Source organism: Oncorhynchus masou, chromosome 2 (assembly GCF_036934945.1).
Source record: "Oncorhynchus masou masou isolate Uvic2021 chromosome 2, UVic_Omas_1.1, whole genome shotgun sequence".
NCBI lineage: Eukaryota > Metazoa > Chordata > Actinopteri > Salmoniformes > Salmonidae > Oncorhynchus > Oncorhynchus masou.
In genome coordinates, this window is record NC_088213.1 from 23594604 (window position 1) to 23613268 (window position 18665).

Sequence of the window (18665 nt, forward strand, 5' to 3'; positions counted from 1 at the left end):
CTTCGCTGGGGATACAGATGATTTATAATCCAGATGGAGACTAGGGCTAAATCAGGGTAAACCAGGGCTGATTGTGACATCTGAAATGGCATTGTATTAGCTAGAATCCATTTAGTGAAAAACAAGCATGTTTCCTTTCTATTTCCTTTACTAACCACTATGTACTGGAACAGTATGTTACTAATATCTGAGACTAAAGGGACAGACAAGAACACTTCTTAGGAAGTGATTCAGTGTTGTTACTGAATGCCATTGTACAGTTCTCTGCTGCCAATGATTGGAACAAACTACAAAAATCTCTGAAACTGGAAACACTTATCACCCTCACTAGCTTTAAGCACCAACTGTCAGAGCAGCTCACAGATTACTGCACCTGTACATAGCCCACCTAAAATTTAGCCCAAACAGCTACCTCTTTCCCTACTGTATTTAATTTATTTATTTATTTTGCTCCTTTGCACCCCATTATTTTTATTTCTACTTTGCACATTCTTCCATTGCAAATCTACCATTCCAGTGCTTAACTTGCTATATTGTATTTACTTTGACACCATGGCCTTTTTTTGCCTTTACCTCCCTTATCTCACCTCATTTGCTCACATCGTATATAGACTTGTTTATACTGTATTATTGACTGTATGTTTGTTTTACTCCATGTGTAACTCTGTGTCGTTGTACGTGTCGAACTGCTTTGCTTTATCTTGGCCAGGTCGCAATTGTAAATGACAACTTGTTCTCAACTTGCCTACCTGGTTAAATAGAGGTGAAATAAAAATGAGACAAATCCTAAAATATACAGGAGCAGAAGACATCCCATCCATTCCTATTCACTGTTTATTTATTTTCCTTCCTTCACTCATTGTGAACCAAGGATAATATTCTACCAGGAATTGAACGTCTTAATCCTCTTTACACTCTTCCTAGTAGCCTGGATGGTGACAGATTAACAGACCGGACGTTTCCAAACCCTGGGGGACGGCCTACTGCATGCATGGCTTTAAGTGTTCTGGAGGGTTAATATGAAGCCAGTAGAAAATAAAGCAGTGGTGGTGGTACTGAATATTACTGATGAGCTCCAGGGGAATGGTTGGTACTGATGGGCTCCAGGGGAATGGTTGGTGCTGATGAGCTCCAGGGGAATGGTTGGTACTGATGGGCTCCAGGGGAATGGTTGGTGCTGATGAGCTCCAGGGGAATGGTTGGTGCTGATGAGCTCCAGGGGAATGGTTGGTGCTGATGGGCTCCAGGGGAATGGTTGGTGCTGATGAGCTCCAGGGGAATGGTTGGTGCTGATGAGCTCCAGGGGAATGGTTGGTGCTGATGAGCTCCAGGGGAATGGTTGGTGCTGATGAGCTCCAAGGGAATGGTTGGTGCTGATGAGCTCCAGGGGAATGGTTGGTGCTGATGAGCTGGGTTGGTGCTGATGAGCTGGGGAATGGTTGGTACTGATGAGCTCCAGGGGAATGGTTGGTGCTGATGAGCTCCAGGGGAATGGTTGGTAATGGTTGGTGCTGATGAGCTCCAGGGGAATGGTTGGTGCTGATGAGCTCCAGGTGAATGGTTGGTGCTGATGAGCTCCAGGTGAATGGTTGGTGTTGATGAGCTCCAGGTGAATGGTTGGTGCTGATGAGCTCCAGGGGAATGGTTGGTGCTGATGAGCTCCAGGGGAATGGTTGGTGCTGATGAGCTCGTGCCAGTGTGGGTCAGACCCAACTCATTTAGCCTAGCCTGAGACAGAAAGTAAAATGGGACTGGGTCACGTACTAGAAGATGTTGGCTGTTCCCAACTTCCCCCACCACCTCCACCCACACTGGTCTGAGGGAAGAGGGGGATATCGCCGTGGTTACTGTTCACACTCCTGCTAATTATTAGAGCCAATCAGAGAGGTTAACAGGGCGGAGCCTGAGGAGATCATGTTCTGGGGCATTTAACATCTGGCAGAGATGGAGGTGAATACATTACACACTGCCCTGCAATCCAAATAAAACACTCTTCACATCTGAAGTGTACTAAGCACAGAGGGGAGGGAGGGGAGGGAGGGAGGGAGGGAGGGAGGGAGGGAGGGAGGGAGGGAGGGAGGGAGGGAGGGAGGGAGGGAGGGAGGGAGGGAGGGAGGGAGGGAGGGGGAGGGAGGGAGGGAGGGAGGGAGGGAGGGAGGCGAGCGAGCATCCCATATGGTGATGTCCAAGTGCCACCTAGTGAAAACCATGTGGCTCATCCAGTCAAGTGACGGTCCTCCAGGCTCCAGAGGAGAGGGGGTCTGCCCCAGAAAACAGCCCAGACAGGAGGACCCATCTGGACTGAGACAGCCCAGGCACAGGCCTAGCTAACTATGGCACCAGTCCAACACGGTCAATGCTAAGAAAGATCTACTGCCACCAATGCCAAAATTTTGACTCGGGACCCAATACCACTAACCTACTTTGCAAGAACGTGCAAGTCAATTTGCCAAATAAAAAATAACTTTATCCAACTGTTATGATTTCAGGTTATCCAAAGGTTACAATCACGTCAACATGAAGGGTGACACTGAGCCATGGATGTTGACGTGGATGATAATTGTGTAAAATGATGATGTAGGACGTAGTTACTGTACATAGTTGACATCATATGGTGTTACTGACCTGTACTCTCTCCAAAACCAATACTTGTTCAGAGTGTGCTCTCTCCATCTCTCTCTCTGTCTACCTATCCATCTCTCTCTCTGTCTACCTATCCATCTCTCTCTCTGTCTACCTATCCATCTCTCTCTCTGTCTACCTATCATCTCTCTCTCTGTCTACCTATCCATCTCTCCCTCCCTCCCTCCATCTCTCTCTCTGTCTACCTATCCATCTCTCTCTCTGTCTACCTATCCATCTCTCTCTCTGTCTACCTATCATCTCTCTCTCTGTCTACCTATCCATCTCTCTCTGTCTACCTATCCATCTCTCTCTTTCGCTCTCTAGCTCTCCACCTCTCTATCTACCTCGCTCTCCACCTCTCTATCTACCTCGCTCTCCATCTACCTCTCTCTCGCTCTCCATCTACCTCTCTCTCGCTATCCATCTACCTCTCTCTCGCTCTCCATCTACCTCGCTCTCCATCTACCTCTCTAGCCCTCTCTCTCCATTAGCTCTCTCTCTCCATTAGCTCTCTCTCTCCATTAGCTCTCCATCTCTCTCGCTCTCCATCTCTCTCGCTCTCCATCTCTCTCGCTCTCCATCTCTCTCCATCTCTCTTTCTCTCTCCGTCTCTCTCTAATTCAATCTCCAGTAGTATGGTCATTGTTTCTAGCCCTGCTGTTGGTCCTGGCTGCTACGCTGTGTTTGTTGTGATGGAGAAACAGATGTGTGTCTATGACTGTGTTTAGTAGCTATGGGCCATCCCCTCCCATCATTAGTGGAGCTAGAAATCACAGCCCTCCCCGTGCCCAGAGGTGAGAGAGATGAGAGTGGAGGTGAGAGTGGAGGTGGAAGTGGAGGTGAGAGTGGAGGTGAGAGAGATGAGAGTGGAGGTGAGAGTGGAGGTGAGCCTGAAATAATGCTGATGTCCCCCAGGGTCAGACCTCCATTATGGCCACTTCAAAAACTATTCATCTGGTTTGTAGTCACTGGCCTAGAAATAATTACTTCATCTAACCTATGTAATACAGCATGACCAGCAGTCCAGTCAGGTCCAAGTGGGTGGGGGAGAGAGAGGGGTGGGGGAGAGAGGAGTGGGAGAGAGAGGTTGGGGCAGAGAGGGGAGAGAAAGCCACAAATTACAGGCTCGTCTCTGCTGCTACTAGGTGACTGATGTACCAATCACCATCTGGATATGGCCTTTACACTAACACTGATTTTGATACACACACTTTAATTTTTTTGCAATGTGGTCACAATATACTCAGCAATCCCTAAACAGGGTCTGACTAAAATAACTTACTAAAGATAACACCCATTCCAACCACTAATCACTAAAGTGAAACAACCAGGGAACAGAGTCCAGTATATTTACTCTAACCAACCAAAACACAACAACAAATGGAACCCCCGACTTCCTAAGTAGTGCACTATTGGGTGCCATTTGGGACACAACCAGAGTTTTGTTCTATCTAGTGTGAGGTCAGACAGATGTCCAGCTCTCTGACCACTGCTCAACACTGCCACCTGGAGATGTAGGAGAAACTGCTAGAGTCATCACCAACACCACTATGATGGTGACATAAACCAGCACAACATCCCACCACACACACACACACACACACACACACACACACACACACACACACACACACACACACACACACACACACACAATAAAATTCAGTGCAGTCCGTCTCCATAAATGTCACAGTGAAGTCTGGAATGACATGAATAAATACAACAACGATGAGTCTCCAGTCAGTCAGTGGAGGCATGGCTACATCGCTGGCTGTCACAGATGGGATCCCAGGTGGAGATTTAATTAGTTAGAGTTGAAGTCAGTCTCCCTTGTTGTCTGGGGGTCCTCGCTCGGCACGCGCTACTGTAAACATGCTCTATATCCTAATCAGGTGTCACCGCCGCGTTTGATCAGTCTGCTAAAACTTGTCACAAATCCCCGGCAGAGAGAGAGAGGATGGGGGGGAGGGGGGGGACAGAGGGAAGGAGCGGGGAGAACAAAAGGAAGGAGCTGTCAGAGGGAGAGAGGGGAGAGACGGAGGAGAGTTTGCCCATTAGCAGCATTCTCCATCTCTCTCCGGCTGCCCATAGTGAGGAGTCCCCTGGTGACAGACAGCTCCAGGTCTCTGCTATACAACACAGGGACTTCACTTCTCTTCACCACCGTCAGCACTATACACACTAACACAGCTGATCACTAGAACAACTACTCCAGCTAAACACTCAAGTAGTAAACTAGTTTCTGTTGTTTGCCTACAAGCTGCACCCCTTTTTGGTTTCTGCAAACACTTTCAATAGTGGGTCTCTTTCTTTAAAAGCCCCAAATCAGAGACAGACACCTCCCCTCCTCCCCTCCAGAATGAGAGAAGAGAGAAGACAGCAGGCAGTGGAGTTGGTATAGGAACACACGCTCCATTAGATACTGTTTACTTTTCATTTATGTTGATATTGAATACATTAGCCGATTGAACCTCCTAAGAACACTGCAGAGTGACAAGCCGGAATCAGTCTTTGCAACTACCATGGCAACGGAGATTACCGCAAATAGAAAAAAATCTAAAACCTCTGAATAGAACGATACATAAATTAATTAAAGGACACAAAAACAAGCAGAGAATTAAAGTTCGAACATCTGTCAGAGACTTAGCTTCCCATCCTAATACCAGTGTTAGAACATTTATACCCTTGAAGTGAATGATCCCTTCTTTAATTGACAGTCAAGGAAAAGTGGTTGCAGCAGCATCCTGTAGCCGCTGATAAGAAAGCTTTCCCCCTCTCCCCCCCAAAAAACAGTTTAAAGAACCTTGGCACTAATCCCTATTGTCATCCCAGTGCAGTGGAAGGACTTACAAATAGCGATAACTCGACAGAGGCTGTCTGTTCTGAGGAGTTAGGGACAGGGTAGCGGTCGCATGCTGGAGAATCAGTCACTTAGATTAATACAATCCACACGCGGCGTCAGTCAGGCATGACACTAGACTGTCACTGCATTTACATCCCAGTCCATCCCTACCGTTCTATATGACAATGTGTTTAAGAAGGTCCACTCACATCACAATGAGCCTCTCTCTCTGTGTGTGTTGGTGGATAACACTCCCAGTCATATGATGTGCTTTACTGGTGATCTTGGAAACAACAACTTTGCAAAGCTCTGTATCACAATTTTTACATACGGAATGGGTGCCACTGTCACTCACACAAGTAGGCCAAACACACACACACACACGTAGAAACAGTTGTTTATTGCGATAGGAATAGGAGTTTTTTTGCTGAAGCTTGCTTTGAGAGCATATGGGCAGAACACAAAGAGAACACCTAGACTAAACTGATGAGCTACAGAAGAGGACTAATCTAACCAAAAACTCCACACATTATCAAAACCAAACAGCAACATAACTGATCAAACCACAAATAAAATGGTAAGACTATTGTGGCAGAGTACAAGGCTAATAGATGGCATCTCAGCCACTGCTGAGCCTCAGTGTTCAGGCTGTACGCCTGTATGACTCCTCCACTTCAGCAGTCCTGAGACAAATGACAGTGGCTGCCCTCGACATTACAGGGCCAGGGCACGCATGACACTAGGGCTGACAACTGAACACACCCCTAGCTGCCTTGATAAACACACACACAGCCCAAAACAGCACTGACACAACCTCTCTCCCTCTACCTCCCTCTCCTCCCACCTCCCTCTCTCTCCATCTCACAGGAGACAACCCTGACTTCAGGCCCTTACCCAGGCAAGTGGATCTGACCTGCTGCCCCCCAGTCAGCCTCATCTGAATACACAGAGACAGGAACAGGAGAGGAAGGGAAATCTGCCTATATTATGATGGGAAGAGAGGAGAAGAAGAGAGGAGAGGGGGGTGAGATGCCGTCAGGGGGCTCTCTTCTTTATGCACGTATGATCATGTGGTTGACAGCACCGGTGGGAAGAATTATGGACTGTTGAACAGAAGGTTGAGGTCTGGCTGGTTGGTGATGTGATGGTACCTGGATGGAGAGGCAGGCAGGCAGCTAGGCAGTGTTGGGGCCTGACAGTGGTGGACTTATGACAAGTACCACCACATACACACGCACGCACACACACACACACACACACGGCACCTCCTCGCCATCCGCTCGCACCAAAGTCTGTCACTCAGAATGGGCCAAGAACGCTGCACGTTAGAGTGAGCGTGGGGGGCGGAGAGAGGATTGAGGGGGATTCTGGTCAGAGGTTAAGCGCAGAGAAGACAGCAATGAAAGGCAACTGTCATGCACCAGCGCACGCTGACGAGCACCTGCCTCATGGAGAACATGCAAAGAAGGAATGCTCTCCGAGTCCTGACAACACCCCTCCTCCACACCTCCATTACCATCACTACCCCACACAGAACACACACAGTACACACACAGCACACACACATAACTCAGCCCCTCTAAAACAGAGTGGCGGCACTACACCACAGAAGGCAACGCCTGCCTGACAGCATGCCAATTAAACTGGTGACCTCTTCTCTAACATAGCATATGCATGACTAAAGTTAGCTGGGCTCATGAACAAAAACACAGGCTGAGAGAGAAACACAGAAAGATGAAGAGGCTACCTGGCTGGCATCAACAGGTATCATGGACTATCCAAAGAAATGATCCATCAAATGGTCTTTGCTTATTTTTAAATGAAATAAGCCCTTAATATCTGACGTCAGGTAGAGAAAGGTATTTTATGAATGGTGGTTGGTGGGTAAGGCAAGGAAAAGGCAAGGCACTCCAGCTGGCTCGGTTACACTAGGCTCCAGTGATGGGGGCAGGGGGCACTACCATCCCTCTCCCTCCTCAGTCTCCCTCCTCAGTCTCCCTCCTCAGTCTCCCTCCTCAGTCTCCCTCCTCAGTCTCCCTCCTCAGTCTCCCTCCTCTGTCTCCCTCCTCTGTCTCCCTCCTCTGTCTCCCTCCTCTGTCTCCCTCCTCCCTCCTCTGTCTCCCTCCTCTGTCTCCTTCCTCTGTCTCCCTCCTCTGTCTCCCTCCTCTGTCTCCCTCCTCTGTCTCCCTCCTCGGTCTCCCCTGGGCAGTGTACTACACTACTACATGCCAGGTACTTTCATTACACACGTTTATGGAAAATATCTTATGATGTACAAATTAACAGTTACAATTTACAGGGCCTTATGAAAGTGGCCTCCTGCAGTTTTTGTGAATGGAGGCTATTGAAGCAGTCATCAGAAGCAGATGTTGGCCAAGTCTAACGTTAGCTAACTGCTAGGTAGCTCAGCTTTATTGGAAAGGTGAGTCATTACAAAGGAAAATAAATGCACAAATAAACAGCAACACCACCAGCCCTGTAATATAAAGGAGCAGGTGGATTCATAGGGAGAGCAGGCCTTCTGAGAGCTACAATAGGTAGGCTAGCTTTACTGCTATAGGACCAAGAGCAAAAGAAAGTTAACCTACATGATGAACGCCAAATTAGATTAAATTAGAGGACTGCTGCAACAGTCTTCTCGTCCTCTCCCTCTCTCATCATTAGTCACTCACTCTCTCTCTCTACAGTGTGTCTCCCCCCCTCCATACATACGTACAGATTCAAATGAAAATAATGACCTCCCTAGATTGAAGCCTTGAGTGGCTAATGAACTGCCCTGAGTCCCCTCTGTCTGAGGTGAGCGGGTCATTCCCATGTTTATTTAGTATGGCCTCACCACAGCCACACACACACCACCTATTGATCAGATTGATTATTCCATGTACATCACCGGTGATAGGGCTCTGTGTGACTGATGAACTCTGGGTCACACTCAACGTAAACTCATTGACTCTGACAGCTGAGATGATCCATTGTCACAGCAGCTCGTTTGGGAAAATACGAAGACATCAGCAATAATATGCCACTGCTAATATGAACTGCTAGGTAGAGCTGATGACATGGGATCTATCAACGGAGAGGGTCGCCCACAGCTAACAAGCTAACAGCCTGCTCAGAACAAAACCTGGGACTGGTGGTAAATTTGACTTCTGAAACTGAGCAACTAGGCCGATTTCTGCTGACAATCCAGTTAGGTATTACTTCAAAGAAAATCCTGAATAAATGTACCATTTGTCAATAGTAATAAAGTATGAATAAAGTTACTATGTAGAAGACACTAAATCTTTGTTCATCTGCCGGATGAGTTGAACATAGCATCCCCTGTTATATGTTCATCCTTAGTGTTTTCAACAGACACTAAACCCCGAGCCCTTTAGCCAAACCGTGTGGATGGACATGTTGTGTGAAGTGTCATCTATCATATGGCTGCTGTGATGGCTAACATCAGGAGAGGAACCTAGGCTATATCCCAGAGTGCATCCAAAATGGCACTCTATTCTGTACATAGCGCACTACTTTTAACAGGGCCATGGTCAAAAGTAATGCACTATATAGGGAAAAGGGTTGCATTTGGGATAAATCCTCAAGCTGGTTTTTCCCTCTGGATGTTTAGTAGGATCACAGATGCTCTTAAACACATACGTGTCCGTGGGCCCTGGCAGCTAGGGGCGGCTGTAGACATGGGACCTGAGACACCACAGAGAGAGCAGCCAGGCCAGGCTGTAAAAGTTGATATCCTCCCAGATGCAAACCAAATGTAGACATCATGAACCTTTAAATTGTCCTACATTTAAAGCATACCACTATAAAGGGGGTCAGGATAAGAGAAGAGATCTGTATGCAGACACACATCTAGATCACTACACATGAAGAGCCATATTATATACTGGTATATTATGTGGTATATTATATACCACTGTGTAGATGTTGACAGGGATGTAGGACTACTTACTGAGAACCCATATTTCAGATATAAACAGTTAGTAGTGTATCTAACTCCCAGAAAAGGGTACGATAGCTGGTTCCATGTCAGTGCCATTATTGCAAATAAAATGTGCTATAAATGTGCTCTTTGTTGCCAAGAGATCAAAGAAACCCTGTAGCTGGCAAAAACAATGGAAAAAACAATAGCAACCCAAGTCCTTCTTCCATCACTGACACATTGCCACTGCCAGGCATGTGGCTTAAAGGCTGTAGTGTTGGGTTGAGTTTACCAAGCTGATCTGTAAACAACACAAAAACACTCCAGATATATCCAGGCTAAGCTCCAATAACTAAGACAAGGTATAAAGAGGTATATAGGGGGGGTGGAGGGGGCTTATAGCCACAGACTAATCAACCCTCCTTGTCGTTCTCATATCGGATCAATGAACTACCCGGGGCCCTGGGACCACTGCCACCCCACCGCACAGGCACTACATTACACACAAAACTTCATATTCATTCATTGATTTACTTTTCAGAATAGTATATCATTGAACTCCAATGGGACTAAAAACAGAGTCTGGGGCTGAGGTCAAGCCCACTTGCATGGACAGATGTTTGCACAATATTGATGGCCCAAGCAGAAATAAATGACTAAATATCCCGATCGATACCTAGTTTCCCTAGCCGGCCCTGTGCGACAGCAGATACATAAATACATCTTTATGGCTACAGGAATGGTCCCTAATGAAGAGTGGATAAATGCTCCCCTGAAGGTAAACTCTGATTAGCTGAGGCCAGAGGTGACGCCCGGTTGGGGAGGGCAGAGGCGATATGCTGACATGGAAATGCCATACCTTCCATTGCCTGAGGAGTCTAATGGTTAAGAAGGGCTAAGTTACTGAGGGGGCAACAAGGATATGACAGGTCACAAGCCTTGAGCAGGTCGTTCTGTGCTACCTGACCTCCTTTCCATTTGTAATAGTAATAGCATAGATCAGCAGCATTCTCAATCATACTCATAGTCAATAACTCACATATTGTTTCAATTCTACATGTAGCCTAGCTGTGTTTTGACTGTATCACTGGGCTGGAGAGGATATTGTTGAAACAAATCCTCTGCATTTCATCTCCAGCCACCTCAAGTACGAAGGCCCTAGTTGTCAGTGGTTAAGACGTATGAAAGAGGGGACATGAGACTGTAATCAGGCCAGACCATCATCATCACCATCATCATCATCATCAGGAGCAGCAGTACTGGGCTTCAGCTCTCCGTCTCCCTCATGGTGAAGAGACAGTGGTGCTGATGACACTAGATAGAGGATCTGGATGGAGCTGCCTGCTCTTATTTACTGCACAGCTCAATTACCCAGGACAACACCAAGCAGGCTCATCACTCAGCTTTCCCTTCACTGCTCTACAGTGACCAACAGGGCCATAAAGAGGGAGGAACCAGATCATTCCCTGCTCCTTAATTAAATGAGAGCAAAGCTGTTGACTTCATTTCCCTCCTCTCCGTAAGGAGACCCTCCTCTTTCTCAACAAAGCAGTCCCCACCCACATTTGAGCTGGCCAGCCATCCAACCAATGAAGACCTCCCGGTCATCATCCCTGCTCGGCCCTAAATCAACAGCTGGATAAACAGCCTCCACGGTGGGTTAGTGCCGGTCCCCATGCAGTCACAAGAGGCCGAGGGCCGGGGGGCTCCAGGGGGCCGAGTCAGGAGCCGGATCGACACCTCAACAGCGATAAGTAATTCTGTGTTGGATTAGCAGCATGATGGCCTGATCAATACAGGGTGATACACTCAGGCCATTAGGAATGCAGGGAGGAAATGGCTCCCTCTGGTAATAAAGCAGGCCTCATGTCTGGCTGTGCCTTCATCAGATCTCTCCATTAGTGTAATGGTACTATTATCAGCCACAGCAAAAGACCTATTTTACCAGGGAACCTTTTTTCAGCCGGACGGACCGGGTCGTGCTGGAGGGGGTCTGAGTCAGGGAGGGAGAGCCATGCAGTGAGGAGTCTCGTCCTCCTTCCCCAGGACGGATGTAAATCTCCAGCAGCCTACTTCTATGTTCCCTGCCCGGCTCCTAGTGCTCCTTACGTATTCCTAAGCGTGTTTTATGTCAGCTCCCAACACTATTTCTCCATTATTGGCTCATTAATAGAACTAGCAGTGTGTTCACGGTGGGTAAGAGGAGGGGGGGACAAGGGAAAGGTGCTGAATGTGCTGAATGTGACACCCCCTCTTGCTAAAGCAACCAGAGCCGACATGACAGCACACCCGGCATTAGTCGCCATAAATCGTTACCTTAACACTAATTCACAGGGTAACATTTTGTGTGTGTGGGGGGGGGTTGATTAACCATGTCTGGATGTGTGGACACATAATCAGCTTTTACCTCTCTAGTTGAACATTTAACAGAATTGCCAAGGGAAACACAAAACATTTTAATGAGTGTTGAGGAATGAAATAGCCTAAACAGCTTTGCACTAGCTGCCACAACCAGAGGGAACCAATGAGACTGATCTGAGCGATGTTCTGGGCTCAGCCAGGACCTCAGCACATCTGGTGACCCTATGTGGTCATTACTTAGCCTGACATTACCCTGAAATATATTTCCACTTTTTCATCAACACTTTATACACGTCATCACATAGACAGCAGCTATCGTCAAAGACAACGTCAAGGAAGTAGGTTGAGGGTCATTTCCATTTATATTCAGTTTACACAGGACATGTATATAAAAATCCATATACCTTTATTTCTAAAATAATAGACATGTTTCAAACCATGAATTTCCTTTACAATAACCTGCTGGCATTCGTGAAAAAACATGCTATTGATCACAGTAGGTAGGCCTATTAGATCACAAGTAGGCCTATTAGTTACGGCTTTTTAGTTGATGAGACAGACAAACATGCTATTGATCACAGTATATTACAAGTAGGCCTATTAGTTACGGCTTTTTAGTTGATGAGACAGACAAACATGAGGCAGTGCTGCTCTCAGAAACATGGGTAAGCCATTATTATCCTGCACATTGTATTGGATGTGGTTAAATTGACAGTCTGCCTTTTTAAAACAGGTTGGGAGTTATGTTCAGTAGGCCTTCATGATAAATAGCTTGCCTTCACTAAACTAGCAAAATGACAGGGGGAAACAACTCACTGATTGAGTCTAACTGCAAACACACTCACTTATGAGACTACAGTTATATCCCCATATCCCCAGTTATTACATATCATGATAAACTGAACCACTGCACTGTGTCCCTGCCCTATAACAAGCCACTGGGATTAATGCAGCTCTTCTAACTTGGGTCTGTTCTGTGATCTTCCAGCCATTTTACCATTACAATACCCAGTCCTCATTCCTCAATCATCCTTTTATTATTTGTCTAAAAGAGGAAGCAGAACCATTAGCTTGGTCTGAGTCTGCTCTCTCTGTGTCTGTGTGTGTCTGCTCTATGCTGCCTACACCCACCTGGGGGCCAGCTGGAAAGCATTCTCGCTCTCATCTGGTCACCATGGCCACTCTCTCAGCTCTTCATAAACAGGAGGAACCACGTCCTACATAGTTTCTGTGCTGTCAGACATGATCCAAACACATGTGCCATGGCAGACTGTGGCGCGGCAAAGGCTGGGAGCTGCTGGGACTGACTGACTTGGAGAAAGCAGACCGGGGTTCAAATACTATTTGAAATTGTTCATAAACTTTGAGTGATTGCTCCAGCCTGCCTAGAGTGCCAGATGGGTGGGGCTTGCAGTGTTAGGACTGTTATACTGGTCCAGTAAGCCAGTCAAGCTCAATCACAGACAAAGTGTTTGAAATGATTTTGAATAGTATTTGAACGCATGTCTGGATGAGCCTGAGTAGAGCAGTCTGTCTGCATGGGCCCAGCAGTAGGGGTAGCTAAAGAGGTCTGGATGAGCCTGAGTAGAGCAGTCTGCATGGGCCCAGCAGTAGGGGTAGCTAAGGAGGTCTGGATGAACCTGAGTAGAGCAGTCTGCATGGGCCCAGCAGTAGGGGTAGCTAGGGAGGTCTGGATGAACCTGAGTAGAGCAGTCTGCATGGGCCCAGCAGTAGGGGTAGCTAAGAAGGTCTGGATGAGCCTGAGCAGAGCAGTCTGCATGGGCCCAGCAGTAGGGGTAGCTAAGGAGGTCTGGATAAACCTGAATAGAGCAGTCTGCATGGGCCCAGCAGTAGGGGTAGCTAGGGAGGTCTGGATTAACCTGAGTAGAGCAGTCTGCATGGGCCCAGCAGTAGGGGTAGCTAAGAAGGTCTGGATGAGCCTGAGCAGAGCAGTCTGCATGGGCCCAGCAGTAGGGGTAGCTAAGGAGGTCTGGATAAACCTGAATAGAGCAGTCTGCATGGGCCCAGCAGTAGGGGTAGCTAGGGAGGTCTGGATGAACCTGAGTAGAGCAGTCTGCATGGGCCCAGCAGTATGGGTAGCTAAGAAGGTCTGGATGAGCCTGAGCAGAGCAGTCTGCATGGGCCCAGCAGTATGGGTAGCTAAGAAGGTCTGGATGAGCCTGAGCAGAGCAGTCTGCATGGGCCCAGCAGTATGGGTAGCTAAGGAGGTCTGGATTAACCTGAGTAGAGCAGTCTGCATGGGCCCAGCAGTAGGGGTAGCTAGGGAGGTCTGGATGAACCTGAGTAGAGCAGTCTGCATGGGCCCAGCAGTAGGGGTAGCTAAGGAGGTCTGGATGAACCTGAGTAGAGCAGTCTGCCAAGGGGGGCCAGCAGTAGGGGTAGCTAACGAGGTCTGGATTAGCCTGAGCAGAGCAGTCTGCATGGGCCCAGCAGTAGGGGTAGCTAGGGAGGTCTGGATTAGCCTGAGCAGAGCAGTCTGCATGGGCCCAGCAGTAGGGGGGGGCTAGGGAGGTCTGGATGAGCCTGAGCAGAGCAGTCTGCATGGGCCCAGCAGTAGGGGTAGCTAGGGAGGTCTGGATTAGCCTGAGCAGAGCAGTCTGCATGGGCCCAGCAGTAGGGGGAGGCTAGGGAGGTCTGGATGAGCCTGAGCAGAGCAGTCTGCATGTGCCCAGCAGTAGGGGTAGCTAGGGAGGTCTGGATGAGCCTGAGCAGAGCAGTCTGCATGGGCCCAGGAGTAGGGGGGGGCTAGGGAGGTCTGGATTAGCCTGAGCAGAGCAGTCTGCATGGGCCCAGCAGTAGGGGTAGCTAGGGAGGTCTGGATGAGCCTGAGCAGAGCAGTCTGCATGGGCCCAGCAGTAGGGGTAGCTAGGGAGGTCTGGATGAGCCTGAGCAGAGCAGTCTGCATGGGCCCAGCAGTATGGGTAGCTAGGGAGGTCTGGATGAGCCTGAGCAGAGCAGTCTGCATGGGCCCAGCAGTAGGGGTAGCTAGGGAGGTCTGGATGAACCTGAGTAGAGCAGTCTGCATGGGCCCAGCAGTAGGGGTAGGTAGGGAGGTCTGGATGAGCCTGAGCAGAGCAGTCTGCATGGGCCCAGGAGTAGGGGTAGCTAGGGAGGTCTGGATGAACCTGAGCAGAGCAGTCTGCATGGGCCCAGGAGTAGGGGTAGCTAGGGAGGTCTGGATGAACCTGAGCAGAGCAGTCTGCATGGACCCAGGAGTAGGGGTAGCTAGGGAGGTCTGGATGAACCTGAACAGAGCAGTCTGCATGGGCCCAGGAGTAGGGGTAGCTAGGGAGGTCTGGATGAACCTGAACAGAGCAGTCTGCATGGGCCCAGCAGTAGGGGTAGCTAGGGAGGTCTGGAGAACATAGCAGTCTGCATGGGCCCAGGAGTAGGGGTAGCTAGGGAGGTCTGGATTAACCTGAGTTGAGCAGTCTGCATGGGCCCAGCAGTAGGGGTAGCTAGGGAGGTCTGGATTAACCTGAGTAGAGCAGTCTGCATGGGCCCAGCAGTATGGGTAGCTAAGAAGGTCTGGATGAGCCTGAGCAGAGCAGTCTGCATGGGCCCAGCAGTATGGGTAGCTAAAGAGGTCTGGATGAACCTGAGTAGAGCAGTCTGCATGGGCCCAGCAGTAGGGGTAGCTAAGGAGGTCTGGATGACCTTGAGCAGAGCAGTCTGCATGGGCCCAGCAGTATGGGTAGCTAAAGAGGTCTGGATGAACCTGAGTAGAGCAGTCTGCATGGGCCCAGCAGTAGGGGAAGCTAAAGAGGTCTGGATTAACCTGAGTAGAGCAGTCTGCATGGGCCCAGCAGTAGGGGTAGCTAAGGAGGTCTGGGTGAGCCTGAGTAGAGCAGTCTGCATGGGCCCAGCAGTAGGGGTAGCTAAGGAGGTCTGGATGAGCCTGTGTAGAGCAGTCTGCATGGGCCCAGCAGTAGGGGTAGCTAAGAAGGTCTGGGTGAGCCTGAGTATAGCAGTCTGCATGGGCCCAGCAGTAGGGTTAAATAAAGAGGCCAAATGAGCCTGAGCAGAGCAGTCTGCAAACTCTGCATGGGCCCAGCAGTAGGGGTAGCTTGGGAGGTCTGGATGAACCTGAGTAGAGCAGTCTGCATGGGCCCAGCAGTAGGGGTAGCTAGGGAGGTCTGGATGAACCTGAGTAGAGCAGTCTGCCAAGGGGGGCCAACAGTAGGGGTAGCTAGGGAGGTCTGGATGAGCCTGAGCAGAGCAGTCTGCATGGGCCCAGCAGTAGGGGGGGGCTAGGGAGGTCTGGATGAGCCTGAGCAGAGCAGTCTGCATGGGCCCAGCAGTAGGGGGGGGCTAGGGAGGTCTGGATGAGCCTGAGCAGAGCAGTCTGCCAAGGGGGGCCAACAGTAGGGGTAGCTAGGGAGGTCTGGATGAGCCTGAGCAGAGCAGTCTGCCAAGGGGGGCCAACAGTAGGGGTAGCTAGGGAGGTCTGGATGAGCCTGAGCAGAGCAGTCTGCATGGGCCCAGCAGTAGGGGGGGCTAGGGAGGTCTGGATGAGCCTGAGCAGAGCGGTCTGCATGGGCCCAGCAGTAGGGGGGGGCTAGGGAGGTCTGGATGAGCCTGAGCAGAGCAGTCTGCATGGGCCCAGCAGTAGGGGGGGGCTAGGGAGGTTTGGATGAGCCTGAGCAGAGCAGTCTGCATGGGCCCAGCAGTAGGGGTAGCTAGGGAGGTCTGGATGAGCCTGAGCAGAGCAGTCTGCATGGGCCCAGGAGTAGGGGTAGCTAGGGAGGTCTGGATGAGCCTGAGCAGAGCAGTCTGCATGGGCCCAGGAGTAGGGGTAGCTAGGGAGGTCTGGATGAGCCTGAGCAGAGCAGTCTGCATGGGCCCAGGAGTAGGGGTAGCTAAGGAGGTCTGGAGAACAGAGCAGTCTGCATGGGCCCAGGAGTAGGGGTAGCTAAGGAGGTCTGGATGAACCTGAACAGAGCAGTCTGCATGGGCCCAGCAGTAGGGGTAGCTAGGGAGGTCTGGATGAGCCTGAGCAGAGCAGTCTGCATGGGCCCAGGAGTAGGGGTAGCTAAGGAGGTCTGGAGAACAGAGCAGTCTGCATGGGCCCAGGAGTAGGGGTAGCTAAGGAGGTCTGGATGAACCTGAACAGAGCAGTCTGCATGGGCCCAGCAGTAGGGGTAGCTAGGGAGGTCTGGATGAGCCTGAGCAGAGCAGTCTGCATGGGCCCAGGAGTAGGGGTAGCTAAGGAGGTCTGGAGAACAGAGCAGTCTGCATGGGCCCAGGAGTAGGGGTAGCTAAGGAGGTCTGGATGAACCTGAACAGAGCAGTCTGCATGGGCCCAGCAGTAGGGGTAGCTAGGGAGGTCTGGATGAGCCTGAGCAGAGCAGTCTGCATGGGCCCAGCAGTAGGGGGGGGCTAAGGAGGTCTGGATGAACCTGAACAGAGCAGTCTGCATGGGCCCAGCAGTAGGGGTAGCTAGGGAGGTCTGGATTAACCTGAGTAGAGCAGTCTGCCAAGGGGGGCCCAGCAGTAGGGGTAGCTAGGGAGGTCTGGATGAACCTGAACATAGCAGTCTGCATGGGCCCAGCAGTAGGGGTAGCCCAGCAGTAGGGGTAGCCCAGCAGTAGGGGGGCTAGGGAGGTCTGGATGAACCTGAACAGAGCAGTCTGCATGGGCCCAGCAGTAGGGGTAGCTAAGGAGGTCTGGATGAGCCTGAACAGAGCAGTCTGCATGGGCCCAGCAGTAGGTGGGGGCTAGGGAGGTCTGGATGAACCTGAGCAGAGCAGTCTGCATGGGCCCAGCAGTAGGGGTAGCTAAGGAGGTCTGGATGAACCTGAGCAGAGCAGTCTGCATGGGCCCAGCAGTAGGGGTAGCTAAGGAGGTCTGGATGAACCTGAACAGAGCAGTCTGCATGGGCCCAGCAGTAGGGGGGCTAAGGAGGTCTGGATGAACCTGAACAGAGCAGTCTGCATGGGCCCAGCAGTAGGGGTAGCTAGGGAGGTCTGGATTAACCTGAGTAGAGCAGTCTGCCAAGGGGGCCCAGCAGTAGGGGTAGCTAGGGAGGTCTGGATGAGCCTGAGCAGAGCAGTCTGCATGGGCCCAGCAGTAGGGGTAGCTAAGGAGGTCTGGATGAGCCTGAACAGAGCAGTCTGCATGGGCCCAGCAGTAGGGGTAGCCCAGCAGTAGGGGTAGCCCAGCAGTAGGGGTAGCCCAGCAGTAGGGGGGGCTAGGGAGGTCTGGAGAACAGAACAGCCTTTACTTTCCTGCTATTTCTCTCCATCTAATTACACAACCCACAAACACAGCACATCCAGACCAGAACACACCACCACTAATCACAGCAGGCCTCTTTGGCAGTGGGGTCTGCTACCTACTATTTTTTTCACCTTTATTTAACCAGGTAGGCTAGTTGAGAACAAGTTCTCATTTACAACTGCGACCTGGCCAAGTTAAAGCATGGGTATGCCCAAAATGTCACACCTTTACTTTGATCAACTATTTCATTCTCAATCAGATTTTTACACAAACGCCAGTCAATGTCGTTACTATTCATTGTTTTGAACAGCATCCCAGGACAATCCAGCAGCGATTATAGTCCTTTGCGTTTGAGAGATGAGCCTATAATTATTACCTGCAATAGAATTGTACCACTCGCACACAGCCAGAAGCTGCTCTCCTCCAACTCACAGGATAGTTTAAGAACACACTGCAGTCACTCACGTCCCCCCATACAATTTAAGTAAGATTATTCTGATTTTGAGGGAGTATGACTTGAACATCTAAAATACAGGGGACATTTACCATGCAACGTGTCTAAATAAATATTCAAGCCTTCATAGCGATCCAATCAGTTTATTGTAGCACAGTCTACACCCATTTCTAAACTGTAATACTAAAAGCAAAAACAGTGTAGGCCTATCTGTAACTATA

At 49.8% G+C, this 18665-nt stretch overlaps 1 protein-coding gene across 3 annotated transcripts in view; it reads right to left on the reverse strand.

The window, feature by feature from the left end:
- The window catches only part of LOC135557140 (alpha-ketoglutarate-dependent dioxygenase FTO-like), a 229162-nt gene that overhangs the window by 210238 nt on the left and 259 nt on the right, over nt 1–18665 (reverse strand). The window lies entirely within an intron of this gene.